This window comes from Petaurus breviceps, unplaced genomic scaffold (genome assembly GCF_028583685.1).
Source record: "Petaurus breviceps papuanus isolate PSGF00001 unplaced genomic scaffold, PetGlider_PUasm1.0 428, whole genome shotgun sequence".
Classification (NCBI taxonomy): domain Eukaryota; kingdom Metazoa; phylum Chordata; class Mammalia; order Diprotodontia; family Petauridae; genus Petaurus; species Petaurus breviceps.
The window spans coordinates 4,665,189-4,674,440 of NW_027186331.1; positions in this window are offsets into that span (position 1 = coordinate 4,665,189).

Genomic DNA, 9,252 nt, shown 5'->3' on the forward strand with positions numbered 1-9,252 from the left:
CAAACTTAGTGATATTTCCTCAGATACCTCATCTCTCAGTTTCTCAACTGACTCATTTTCCATCAGACACACAGATCTCGCCACCACCCACAAGTATTGTTCTGCCCGCATGTTTGTGAATTCTGAAATTCCTTTATCTGGTCATGATCTTTTATCATTTCTTCTTTCCCTCCGTCTAATGATCCCCACTCCTCTTCCTCCACCCCTTAGTTCTCCCCCACTGTCGCCCCTGTACTGTCCAAATTCTTCCCTCTTCCTCATCTTGACCCCTTGAGCAAACCGGTTCAATACTACACTGTCCTTTTCTCTTGGACAATTTTTGTTCATTTAATTTAAAATAATTGTTCATTTAACATCATTCTAAATCGAAGCATTTCTACCATGGAGAGAGAAACGTCCAAACTGATGAATTCCGCACCCGCCGCCCCATGTTCTTGGACATCTCTCTAACAAAGAAAATTTGGGATAACATTTGTAGGAAACTAGAACAAGGAAAATGTCATAATATGATAAAATACAATTTGGGAATAGCATTCTGCCCCATCTACCATTCTGGCCCCCCTAATGGAAAAGCAGTCACTGAGTGTTCTCCTAAAGCCGCTCGGTTCCCTCCTGACCGCTCCCCTCACGGGATCAGAGGGCTCTCTCCCCTCTGATCAATGCCCTGACCCTTCCCAATGGGCGAAGGAATGGCCTGAAGTGGCCATACCTCTCATTGGTTGGGCAAGGCAGTGATTATAACTGAACTAGAGGCGGGGTTTGTTCCGACTTTGATTACCACCCATAATTACAGGTCTTGGCTTTTGTTCTTAACCTTTTAGACAGTTACCTAAAGAAAAAGACTGGAAAGAATTTGAAACTAGAGAAGTATTTATTTCTCCACAACTTCAGTTGTCCTATGCTTCCACACCTCTCTCCAGCCTTTGACACTGTTGATTAGAAATCCCAGAAATCTGGTCTTATCAATCAACCGGTCAACATTTGTTGGGCAGCTGCTATGTTTCCAGGCATTGTGCTAAGTGTTAGGGATACAAAATGAGGCAGTAGACAGCCCTCAAGGAGCTTACCCTCTAACAGGGGAGGTAACATGCAAACAGTTACATATACAAACCAAGCTCCACACAGGAGAAGGGGGGAATAATTAGCAGAGAAAGCTTTAGCATTAAGAGGGGTTGGGAAGGCTTCCTGTAGAAGGTGAGATTTGGGTTGGGACTTCAAGGAAGCCAGGGAGGTCAGTAGGCAGAGCAGAGGAGGGTAGTGAGGGAGACAGGATGACCCTGAGGCTGTGAACCTAGGGCACTGGGGAGATGGTGTCACCCTTCACAGTAATCGGGAAGGTAGGATGGGGAGGGGGCGGTTAGGGAGAAAGACCATGGGCTCTATTTTGTTCATATTGAGTGTAAGATGTCTAGTGGACATGTAGTTTGAGATGTCTGAGAGGCAGTTGGAGAAGGAAGGTAGGTCAGCAGCAACTTGAGGACAGGATAGGTAGATTTGGTAGGTAGATACCATTAGAATAAAGATGGTAATCAAATCCATGGGAGATGAGGAGATCACCAAGTAAAAAGGTATAGAGGGAGAGGACTAAGCCCTGAGGGACCCCTCTGGTGAGAGGGTGTGATCTGGAGGAGGGTCCAGCACAGGAGAGAGAGAGAGAAGGAGCAGTCAGAGAGGGAGCTGGAGAGCCAGACAGTCCCGCCTTTCTGACCTCTCTTCAGGTTTTTTACCCAGGTCCCAGCCACTAACCCTGGCTGTTCCCTAGGACTCTCTGGGGCTCTCGTCTCTTCCCTTTCTATTCTGTTTCCCTTGGTGATCTCATCATTTCCTATGGGTTCAAGTATCAAGTCTATGCTGATGATTCCCAGATATATTTGTCCAGCCCTCACCTCCCTCCTGACCTCTGGTCTCAAATTGCCAGCTGCCCCTTGGACACCTCAGACTCCACCCATCCAAAACAAAACATTTCATCTTCCTCCCCCCAGAGACCTCCTGTGGGCTCCCCACATGGCTTCTCCATTTTCCTCTATCCATCAAGGACATGAACATCCTGTCCACCATCACCCCGGCTGGAAGCCTCAATGGCATCCTCTCCTCCTCACCCAAACTCCACCCACCCACCCAAGCTGATGCCACCTCGCTAAGCCTCTCCTGTCCACTCCTTCTCACATTTCTGAGAGTCTTAGCTCTCTACCATCCAGCAATGCTGGCATGGGGCACTTGCCTCCAGACTTCATGCCCCGTACCAGCCATCCCTGTGCTTCTTTCCAGCCTCAGCTCAGATTCCACCCCCCTGCCTTCATTTATGCTGCACAGTATCTTATACACACATCGGATGTGTGCACAGATTTTCTTCTGTTTGTGCCGGGCATCTCTCCTGTGTATGTAGTTTCATAGCACGTGTGTGCACTGTCTCCCCTTGGTATAGCCAGACTGGCTCCATCAATCCCTCCGGACACTTGAATCCCAGGGTGGGGATCCCTCTTCTCCACTGCAGCCACATGGAGAGCCCACACTGGCTGTGCTCTGCCCCCGCTGGGGGCCTGTGACCAGCACCCTGGTTCCACTTAACTACCTACTGTGGGGCGGCTTTTACAAAAGCGTATTTACTTCAAAAACAGAGCAAGAACAAACATACAAAAGCCCTTCCTTGCCCATGCCTTCTCCTACGGGCACCACCGTGCTTTTTGGAGAGAGTTGGCTCCGCTTAGCTCAGCCCCTGCCCTGCAGTGGCCCCATCACACTCAGGGGGAGTTATTGTGATGGATGCCTGAGTCCTTGTCCCAGCTTCCTCCTGGTTTGGGGGTCCCAGAGTCACTCCTTGGAGTATTACCCAGACTGAGACTCCAGGTACTTTGGTGTTCCCAGCTATAAGGGACAGGTAAAAGTGTGGTTGCTCAGAGACTGTCTGTAAAGTAAGTAAGTCCTTAGGCCTCAGGCCTAAGTTTCCATTTTTCTAGAAATTATGTGACTTTGAAACTTTAGAAGTCTTTCTGTATAGTTGCTCTGTTCTAGTCAGCCCTTCTCACCCAGCTTACCATAAAAGAGTTAAGTTTCTATAGAACTGCAAGAATTGCTGAACAAGGCTGCTGATAAGGAGACCAGGCAGCAACCTTGGGAAGTTGAGGCAGTAGCCTTGAGAAAAAGCTCAGTCCCTGGTTCCCAGACTAAAACTCCTAGATAATACTAAAAATAATGAAAAATGGAAGGAGCGGCAGCAGCAGGTGGATTTGGCCAATCAAGGAACAGACAGCAGCCTTGGGGCACTCCAGTCCCTATAAGAATGTGTCTAGGGTAGACTGAAGGGGGTTCAGTATTCTGAGGTTGTTACGGCGCCTGCGTAATGAACTCCGTGTATAATGTATATTATCCAACAAGATTAGAGCCTCATTAGTAACAATTACATTAATGTCTGTAACCCTTGCTTATTTAACCCAGCTTTGGTTTCTGTACCTCGGCCTCCTCTCCTGGGCATTGTTCCAGTGACTGGACCGCCCGCTTCTCGCGAGATTCTAATAAAACTTCCTCTCTTCACTTTGAGGTCTCCGGGTAGTCAGCCTGGGTTAGGGTCTCCGTACCCCACACACAATCCAAAAGAGCATTCTCCTTGGAAGAGAGAATGGAAGCAACAGTGGAGCTGAGTGGTTCAGACCCTTCCTTCTTGTTCTCCTTTGTCCATCACCGTCCTTTCTACCCCAGGTAAGGTCCTCTGCCTTCTTTCTCTTCCCCTCCCCCTCCACCCGTCCAAGAGGTGGGAGTGGGGAGAGAAAGCATGCTAGGATGGGTCACAGCCTGTGCAAAGGTTTGGAAGTGGGAGGGACAAGTAGACCAATTTGGCTTGAATGCTGAGTTTATGGGGGAGGGAGTAATAGATTCAGAAGATAGCCTGTAGTCAGATTGTAAAGGTCTTTAAATGCAAAGAGAGGGGTTTTTGTTTGATTCTAGAAAGGATAGAGAGCCATCAAAGCTTCTTGAGCAGGGGAGTGACCTGTGCTTCAGAAGCATCCCTTTGGCAGCCGCGTGGGGAGAGACAAGAGTGATCCACCATTTGGGAGGGACAGAAGTGACAGACAAGAGCCTGCACCTGGGTGGATGGCGATGGGGACAGAGGGAAGGGCATGGTGTGAGACACAGATTCTGGAGGCAAAATCGGTGAGACTTGGCAAAGGATTGGGAAAAGATCTGAGGACAGAGGAAGAAACAAAGGTGACTCTGGAAGGATGGTGGTGCCATAGAAATCAGCAGTCAGTCAGTAAGCATTTATCCAGAGCACCTACTATGTGCCAGGCACTGCGTTGGGCATGGGGGGCGCAAAGAAAGGCAAAAGGCAGCCCCTGCCCTCCAGGAGCTCTCAGCCTAGTGAGGAAGTTGGGAAGAGGGAGGTTTGGGGAGAAGAAAGGTGAGCTCTGCTTCGGACGTGTTGAATTTGGCACGTCTGTGCAGCAGGTGGGGAATTCTGGGTGGCAACTGGTTATTTAGAGAATTTGTGGGAAGGGCTGCCTCTTTCTGACTGGGACCGACAAAACAGCCCTTTGGAGGAAAAGGTAGAAGACCTTCTGGTAAGCAAAGATGAGACCAGCTCCTCCTCTCCTTGGCTTGTGGTAGAGATGACTGTCCCCGAGGGAGGAGACCAGGGCCGTGAGGGAGACCAGGGCCGTGAGTGCCTGCAGTACAGAGTTCGGATGGGTCCAGACTCATGTGCAGTCCCCAACTCCTGGGCCCCTGTGCTATGGCTTTGTAAGTCTCTGCCCACTGTCCCCCACAGACACTGTGGCATCGGTGGGAGAGTGTCCTAGGCTTCTGAGGAGAATGGTGTGTTTGAATTTTTCTGGCTTTCTTTTCCGGTTCGTAAACTTTTCTGACTGGTCGCTGTGAATACAGGTTGGGTGAGTGAACCAAAGGGAGAATAAAGAAAGCTGGGTGCTGATGCTGCTCCCAGGCCCACGGCTACATGTGGCTTTGGGAGTCATTTGCCTGAAGATGAGAAGGATAATTGAGTCCTGGGGGGGGGCAGTAAGAGAGGAAAGCCCCGACAGAGCCTTGGGGGTGTGTGGGACACAAAGACCCTAACCCAGACTGACTACCCGGAGACCTCAAAGTGAAGACAGGAAGTTTTATTAGAATCTCGCGAGAAGCGGGAGGTCCAGTCACTGGAACAATGCCCAGGAGAGGAGGGTGCCATACAGAAGCCAAAGCTGGGTTAAATAAGCAAGGGTTACACGGCCCTCCCAAACATGAACATAATTATTACTAATGAGGCTCTAATCTTGTTGAATAATATACATAATACACGAAGTTCATTACGCAGGCGCAGTAACAACCTCAGAATACTGAACCCCCTTCAGTCTACCCTAGACACATTCTTATCAGGACTGGAGTGCCCCAAGGCTCCTGTCTGTTCCTTGATTGGTCAAATCCACCTGCTGCTGCCAGCTCCTTCCATTCTTCATTATTTTTAGTATTATCTAGGAGTTTTAGTCTGGGAACCAGGGTCTGAGCTTTTTCTCAAGGCTACTGCCTCAACTTCCCAAGGTTACTGCCTGGTCTCCTTATCAGCAGTCTTGTTCAGCAATTCTTGCAGTTCTATAGAAACTTAACTCTTTTGTGGTAAGCTGGGTGAGAAGGGCTGACTAGAAGAGAGCAGCTATAAAGAAAGACTTCTAAAGTTTCAAAGTCACATAATTTCAAGAAAAATGGAAACTTAGGCCTAAGGACTTACTTACTTTACAGATAGTCTCTGAGCAACCACACTTTTACCTGTTCCATACAGGGGACACCCAAGTTTGGTAAGTAAGACCCCAATGAGAATCCAGAAAATGTCAGACAAGCAGGAGAAAAACCGAGGGAAAGTGCTGTCGTGAATGCCCAGGGTCTTTGCCCGGGCCGCTCCACTCTCAACATTTTCTCTGATTATCCCCTGTGCATGGGACTCTTCCCTTCCTCATCCTCATTCCTTCCAGTCCCAGCTGAAATCCCACCTTTTGCAAGAAGCCCTTCCCGGCCTTCTTTCATTCTGGTCCCTTCCCTCGGTTAATTATCTCCAGTTTTTGTCCCACATATATCGTCTGTACATGTATCTTCTTTGCATGTTGTCTCCCCCTACAGACTGTGAGCTCCCTGAGGGCAGGGACTGTTTTTGGCTTTCTTTATCTCCCCAGCTCTTAGCACGAAGCCTGTCACACAGCAGGTGATTAATAAGTGCTCGTTGACTTGACTTGAACAATAGCACCTAACAATGCAATTATTAAAAAGCATGGAGACCAAGGAAAAGCCACTGGCTTTGGCAATGAAGAAGCCAGCAATTCAAGGTGCCGCTCAGATATGAATTTCTATTTGTCAAAGTGAGGATAAATGATGACCCAAGCCCTGAATGCTGGAACTAGAAGCAAATCCTCCGTTCGGAGGCCACTCCTTTAATCGGTAGAGGAAACATTTGTATTATTAGATAGTGGGTTTGGGCGTCTTTTTGTGAGCACTTCAGGTGTTCACGGTTTTCTCTGAAGTATGTCCTGTGCGAGCGCGTGTAATATACGTGATTAATGTCCGACATTTCTTCCTAATTTTTACCAAAAGGCTGAGTGGGCTTGGTTGTCCCCTGTCCTCTGAATGGCCCTAGGATCTCCCCCGGGCAGACTGACCACTCTGAGATAAGAGCCACCTTCTAAGGCTATTGACTGTGGGTCATCCTTAGGGTAATTATGAGAAACTGCCCATTATGGGCTTCCTCTTCCCCTGGATCATGGCCACCTGTATTCGAGGGCAGGAGGGTCTTTGTGTGAGGCAGGACGGAGCTGCCTAACGTTGAGTTACACACTGGGTTAGGTGTGCCGCAAGCAATTACAGACTCAGTAAAAACTATAGTGAATAAAGGGCCTTTGGAAAAAATGATACAAATTTAGTAAATTAATACTACATTCGATGATCAAGCCATGGAAACAATAGATCACTTCATTAAAGAAAATAACAATGAGATAAATTTTGAAATCTAGGCAAAGTAGTTCTGAAGGGTAAAATATCTATTTCCAAATAGTTTCGTTCACAAAAGAGAGATCGATGAACTATTTGAGCATGCAGTTAAAAAAAAATAAAATAAAGCAACAAATCAGAAAACCTCAACCAAACAAAAACAGAAATTATGAAAATCAAAGAAGAATTTAATAAGTTTCAGTTTCAAACACCTTTGAGTTAATAAAAAAGCCCAGGAGCTCCCCCGAACGCCCCCACTAAGGTAAGGGGCTGAAGCCCCAACCCTCCTCCTCCTCCCCACAATAGCAGAAGTTGTGGCCAGCTTGTGTGACAGCCCCCGACAGGTCTCTGGCTGGCCACAGACAGGGCAGCTGGACGTCTTTCCTTCTGAAAGAGGACCATATCATCAGGGAGGTGACGCCATGATGTACAAGGGAATTGGGTTTAAGGGAGGAAGGGCTAATTAGGAAAAGAGGAAAGTAATGTAAGATGAAGGCTGGAGAGAGAGGGTGGCAGTCATCCTTGCCAAAGTCCTGGACCGGCTGGTGGTAGTGACATCTGCGGCTCCCTTCTTCAAGACCAGGAGAGATGAGCTCTCCGTAGAGAGCTGCAGTACTACACAATTCTGTGTGTGTGTGTATGTGTAGTCATGGGGGTCATCGTTTTGTTGAGTTTGACTCTTTGTGACCCTATTAAGGGTTTTCTTGGCAAAGATACTGGAATGGTTTTCCATTTCCTTCTCCAGGTCATTTTACAGAGGAGGAAACTGAGGCCAGTCGGGTGAAGTGACTTGCTTGGAGTGACAGAGCAAGTAAGTGTCTGAGGCTGGATTTGAACTCAGGTCTTCCTGACTCTAGGCCTGGCGCTGTGTTCACAGTGCCACTTACCTGCCCCATTAGTCATGGGCACTCGGAGCGGATAGGAAGAACTGGTAATCATTACAGCCTTGTCCCCCTGTCTCTTGCCTTGCTTTAACTGAATGCAATTGGTTCCCATTTCTAGTTTAAAGTGTCCTTTTAAAAATGTGGATAAAGACTGTATTCGATGGATTTAATATTGTTTTTCATCAGTGTTTGGAGCCAACCCTATCCTTGTGTTTTCTGGTGTTTGTTCTCAATACAGCGAGATTTTGAGAATACCTTGATCGACTAGATGGGAGGGTCTATGGGGAAGATGCCAATGGGGGGTGAGGGGTCAAGCCACTTCTTTGACTTGGCTGCATAACAAGAGCTGACTTTATCTGTAAAACTACCAGAGTGGACAAGTCTCTTTATGGTGGCACCCAGGGAGTCAAGATGTGTTCACCCAGCGGCCACAGTGAATAGAGCACCGGCCCTGCAGTCAGGAGGACCTGAGTTCAAATCCGGCCTCAGACACTTAACACGAACCAGCCGTGTTGGGCTAGTTGGGCAAGACACTTAACCCAGATTGCCCTGCCTTGCCCCCTCCAAAAAGCAGAAAATAAAGATGTGTCCACCCAGGGCATGGGCGCCATGTACTAAGCTGGGTGCTGGGAGCATCCAAACCCATCTGCTGAGATGGTTCTACCAGCGTGTGGCCTCTGTGCTTGCTGCAGCTTCTTGGTGGGCGAAGGAGGGGCCCCAAAGGTGGGTAAGCAGCCCTCACACCAGAGGTGCTGACCCTCTTTTAACACCCCTTTAAAAAAAAGGAAAAACAAGATATTTAAAGTTATAAGGTTTATTGCAGGAAAGACCAAAGGAAGGAGACAAATATTTATTAAATCCCTACTGTGTGCTGGGCGCTGTGCCAAGCACTGGGGGTTTAAATACCAGCAAAAAGAAAGACAGCCCATGCCCTCACAGAGCTTCTGTTCTAATGTTCTAATGTTGGAAATAGGAGAAAGGAATGAAGGTGCCTGCTGCCCAGGCCATGACTTTGAAGTCTGCAAAGTCAGGAACAGGGCTGGGCTGGGAGGGGCATGAAGGCGGGCCAGCCCGGGCTCCTTCACCACACGGAGGCCCCAGGAGGTTCTCACCAGTGGCAGGAGGTTGGCATTGTGCAGGGCAGCCCGGGGGAGTTCCCGCAGGGATGCTATTGCCATCCAGGGAGACCCCCAGGCATTGAGGGAAGAAGTTCCGGGATGGGACAGCGCCAGAGCAGGCCCGGCTCCGAAGTCCAGAAAGTCAGAGACAGGGCCAAGATAAGTGAATGTTGTCTTACTTCGTCTCATTCCATTCAGATACAGCCAACATGTGGATTTGTTTTGTGTGGCCAGTCCTTGCTTGTTACAAAGGAGGCCTTTTATTCTTTTTGGTCGAGGTGGGGGTC